Source organism: Pyxicephalus adspersus, chromosome 7 (genome assembly GCF_032062135.1).
Source record: "Pyxicephalus adspersus chromosome 7, UCB_Pads_2.0, whole genome shotgun sequence".
NCBI classification, from domain to species: Eukaryota; Metazoa; Chordata; class Amphibia; order Anura; family Pyxicephalidae; genus Pyxicephalus; species Pyxicephalus adspersus.
In genome coordinates, this window is record NC_092864.1 from 61,573,137 (window position 1) to 61,578,494 (window position 5,358).

Here is a 5,358-nt window from a genome sequence, read left to right on the forward strand (position 1 = left end):
AGAAATGAACCGCTAGGGAGGTTAAACTACATTGTGGAACTACTGATGTGGATTTGCTCTAGCTATGAAGAGCAGATTCGGGCTGGGGAAGAACAGGCTAAATGATGCTGGTAATTCTCCAGCCAGGTCGGCTTTATCTGAACAGCTGCAGCTTCTATTGCATACTGTTCAATGTATACTGGAGTCCTACTTCAAAGGAAACCTTTGGTTGTAAAAATACTATATCCCTGGCTCATCTAGTGATTTCAATATTTCCTGAGGCTCTGACCTGATTTAAATCTGCAATGAAATGAAAGATACTCAAGAAAAAAAGATGTAATATATTTCAGTTAATCAGTCCTTGGATGTAATGGCTGTTTTCGTTTTCATTTTTCAGGTTAGGAAGATTTTCAGTGAGTACAGAAAATACCTGTTGATGTTAAAATAAATAGAACACACTCCTTCCAATCTATCCTGTGTATAAATCCTCCCCCATGTAATGGATATAATAATAGTAAAGACATGTTCATACCCCAAAACAGGAGGGCAGTGTGGGGTGACTATTGTGACTCAGAGCAGAAAGTTATCTTAGCCACCCTATGGAAGAAAGTTGTTTTATTTCACAAATTACTTTCCTCTTCTAAGAATGTCCAATATCTTTCCAAGTTTGGTACTGTTTGCGCTCCTCCTTCCTTTTCTGTATCTGTTGGGGGAGCAGCACAGAGAAATACAATAGATTGTCATTTGATTGACAGCTATGAACCTGCTAAAGGGAGGCTTTGCTAGATAAATAACATATATAAAATACCTTACATAAACAAATAATCCTCCAGTAAGATTGTTGTTACAACTAATGGCCTGGTGACAAGAATCCTTTAAATACAGGTTCATTTTATTATGTATATGCAGCTGTATCTTGCTAAAAGCACAGCATTGTTGGGGGTTTCCGCTCTTTAATTTAACTCAAACAAATTTGTTTTGTCTGTTTAAAATTATTGTATTTGTTTACAAATCTTGATGAAACATTTACCCTTTGATTTATCTACAAACATTTACACCATGCAGAGATTCACTTGGTGATTCACAGACCATGAATGTGTGCGTGTATGTGGGTGGCTGTCTGTATCCTAAATTAGACGTACCTCTGTAGCAGTGGTTTCCTGACCATGTAGAAGTCATGACCTTCTTACAATGACTGTCTCTCTATGTAGCTTCAATTGCCCACTGTAACAACAATTGTGAATATAAGAATGTTACAACTTACAAAGGTTAAAGCTAGTCAAGCAACATGAAAAATAAAATGTTATGGGGACTGTACAGTCAGTCTTACATATACTGGTCTCAGATTAAAAGACAATTTATACATAACATAACATAGGGAATGAATACTGAAAACCCTCTTTATAATAATGACATGCTACTAACTATAATAAAATGCTAAAGTATAAATACTTTAAAACTAGATTTTCAAAGCACTTTATGTGTGGGAGAGTTGGAACTCTTCTGTTTAGTTTTCCTTGTTGGCTGAGATCTTCCATCACCTCCCATCCCAGTGACCTGGCAGAGGATCTAACCATTCCCCGCCCAAAAAAAAGTTATTTTGGTGCTCACTTTTCATATTAATAAGCACAGAGAATATTTGGCGATGCACTGTGCAACACTGCAAAATGAAGTTTTGGTGTTTTAAAAGTGTTACAGTAAACCATGTTTTTTTGTGTCTTTGCACAAATCTAAAGCCATTACTATATTAAATTACCGGTACTGTAGCAGAGCTTTAGACAAATGTAATAGCAACATATTAATGCAGCGTTGTATTTTCTTGCATTTTATTTGAGTTTAGCTATCTTTAATGCCCTGTACAGCAGTAACTGCAAAACTATAAGGGAACAGATCCCATAGCCTGGTGACCTGCAAAAGTTCTATAATTGAGCAGCTAATAAAGGGAGAGGCAGAAAAGCAAAGAGTTCTCCTTATCTGTAACCCTTTCTTCCAAATTGTGATGCCCTTTGCCACCACTGTCATTATTTCTCCATTTGGTCTTTCCTTGTTTTCTTCCAGATGCTTTGAATGGGCTGGGACTGTAAACTGCTCTGTGCACGGGAATGTACAATATCAAGAAATTGTTGAAAAAAAAGAGAGTTTTCTTAGTGACTTTATCAGCTGTATAATCTATATGTTTAGATATTTGTCTGTAGTTCAGCCTTAAGGCTTAGTCTACACGGACGTTTTCCCCAGCGTTTAACCTGAGGCTTGAAATTCCCATGCATCACAATGGGCTAATCTACACCAGGATGTTTCTTTGAGGCACGTTCAGGAGCGTTATCTATAACGTTGCTTGCAATGTTTAAAAACTTAAAACGAGGGGTTAACACTGGAAAACGCCCCATAACATGGGGAAACGTGAGTAAACGCTTCCATTAATTTCAATGATGTGTTTTCTCACATTTTCCTGCGTTTATAAGCACTTGAAATGTAAGTGCCTTAAAAACGTGGGAAAATGTGATATAGACATTTTCTAGCATTTTAAAGGCAAGCTTTAAAAAAAAACGTCCGCCAAAGAATTATTTTAAGCTTCCAAACAGCTTTAAACTTTTTTTTTGTTTGTAGACAAACATTAGACATTGTCGTAAAGCTGACAAAACTGCAAACTATATATTATGTTGTATTTTGGCACACATATTGCTGACACCTCTGAAGTTCAACTTCAGCTAAATGATTTGGGACATCATCTGGAAAACATGTTGTTGATGGGCACAGCCATAATGAATCACATTCCAGTGCCCCTGGCAGATTTTTTTTACTTTTATACCGGGGCAAAAGCGAGCAAAACAAGAACTCTGGTGGAGGTAGCTGGAAGAATCTTCGTTCAAAGTAGCAGCAGGGTAAAACTTCAAGCCAATATAATGCTATGAGTTGGTTAGCCAGTCTGTTTTCAATTCTCAACAAAGAGATCATGATTAGGAACACAAGAATGAAACTCTGTGTTCTGTTGTCAAAATACTGACCAGAATGGAATCACTATGACACAGTCTGAATAGTTTAAACATGTATCGCAATTTATATACACATCAAGAATTCCTGCTTTTAAAGTTAAAGGGGAACTAAACTCAAAACAAAAAAACACACTTACTGCAGATATGTTTATTTGTTGGGATGTTTCTTTGTTTGGGTCCTGCATCATCCCAGTATCTGTCTTCGGCCAGGTGCTGACATCCTCTTCTTTTTTCTTCTGTATTCTTCTTCCTGCGTCACCGGATCTGGCAGTGCCCATTTGCGAAACTGGGTGACATAGATGGGGAAAAAAGATTTTTTTTCCCATTAATAAAAGGACTCATTTTGCACATGCCCAAGATTAAGGCATGCACTGAAGGAGCAGCCAAGAGCCCTTCCGGGATGTGTGATATAGCTATCCTGGGAAGCTTTGCGCTCCCATTCTGTCTTGATCACTGCAGAGGAGATGCTGCATGCTTTTTTTTTTTAAACTTTATAAAATTTTTACTTTAAATAAAAGGGTTGTTTACCCTTTTATGTAAAGTAAAACTTTTGAATTTAGGTACGCTTTAAAGCTCAATTTAAGCAAGTCAGAGCCTTCCTTTATTTCCTGGATGGACATCCATCATGATTTAGTCCATTTATTACAGCAGAATTTTGCCCGCCCCTTGGATTTACTGGATTTATCAGCCTGGTCTTGTATTACATGGGTCCCAGGTCTGAATCTTAGCTAGGATACAATCTGCATTTGTTACTGAGTTTGTATGTTCTCCCTGTGTTTGAGTGTCCTCCAGGCACTCTGGTTTCCTCTGACATCTCAAAAACATATTGATAGGTTAATTGCTTTTCCCAAATTGGCCTTAGACTATGTTAATGATTAATGACTATGGTAGGGCTCAGTGGCTAATACTCTTGTCTCTGAAGCACTAGGGTCCAAAGTTCGAATCTTGGCCAGGGCGCTATCTGTATGGAGTTTGTATGCACTCCCTGTGCTTACATGGGGTTCCACCAGGCACTCCAGGCACATCCTAAAAACCGTAGATGGTAGAGACATTAGATTGTGAGTTATTGGCATGAATATGGACTTTGTGAAGTGCTGCATATTGTGTTTAGGTTATATAGGCACAGGATTATAGTAAAGGTAATCATAGAAATATTAGATCATGAAATTCCCTGGGAGATGGTTGGAGACCTGACTACAGACTTTGTAAAGTGCTGTAGAAGATGTTGGAGCTATATAAATGCATAAATAAATAAAACAATGTCAGTCCTATCAGTCACAAAGGTTCAGCATTACATGTGGGAGTCTCTCTAGAGTGATCCGCATGCTGGCATCCACCCAACACTGCATTTTAATATTTGCATTACTCCACCCAAAAGTCAACCAACTTCTTGTGATCAAGCGCTTGAGAGGAGGACTGGGACAGGGTGCTTTGGTGTTTTTGGAAAGTTTTGTTGAGTAGAATTCCTCAGCATACACGAATATTGAAATATATGTGAGTTTGCAACCTTTACTAGAGGAGTAGTATAGTAGTGTTCAGAAGAAGTAAAAACTTCACTACCTAATCCTTTTCGGCCAGTGCAAGCATTTTGCATCATAGACCAGGTTGTGGTAAATCCCTTCTAATATTTCCACAGTTTTTTTTGGAATAGCAAAAATCACATCTGGTTTTCCATAGTGCTCAGCAGCAATTCACATCAAAAACAACCAGAATTTATTGTGTGAAAGTCTGATAGATGTTGCAGGGAAGAAGATGATCTTGGAGAGTGAAACTGTTCTCTGCCATACTGGTGATGGCAATCTTGATAATAGCAGATGGAAAGGTAATAAGCTAAAGATGAACAGGAAAGATCTTAAGATACAATGAAATTTTCTGTAAAACATATGAACCCCAGGTGAGGATGTGGAGTCAGAGGGCAGTATAAGGGACACTAGAAAAATTGCCAGCTTGCACGGTTTCTTTAAAATTGGTGACTTTGTAAGGTATTATGACCAAAGTCAATATTATCTCTGTCCTTAGCCTCGCCTTACCACCAGATTTTGACTTCCCATTCAAGATGAACATTGATATTGTCCTCATCTGCTGCTGTTGCATCTGTTCTCAGAACTGGTAATACATACACAGGGAAGAATTCTTTCGAATCAATTAGGCAATTAGGCTCCTTCTTCTTGCCTCTTTCCTTGGTCCGTCAATAATAATTGTGTTCGGAAAGAAAATAAAAGTTATCATTTAGCCACCTACTTGTCTGCCAACTGGCTTAGGCTATGTACACACTTCCAATGATTCTCGTCTGATAATCAGCTCAGTGCCGATATCGGACGAGAATCTGGCGCGTGTACAGCGATCGTCGTCTATCGTCCAAACGACTGTCCTGGCGGATACACAG

At 38.3% G+C, this 5,358-nt stretch overlaps 1 long non-coding RNA gene across 1 annotated transcript; it reads right to left on the minus strand.

Annotated features, from left to right (window-relative positions):
- Positions 1-581: 581 nt before the first annotated feature.
- Positions 582-3,324, minus strand: LOC140334626 (uncharacterized). The gene is made up of 3 exons (XR_011921614.1): positions 3,110-3,324; positions 1,122-1,203; positions 582-682 (listed from the first exon to the last, which is right to left on the minus strand). It is a non-coding gene; the product is annotated as an uncharacterized lncRNA (long non-coding RNA).
- Positions 3,325-5,358: the final 2,034 nt, after the last annotated feature.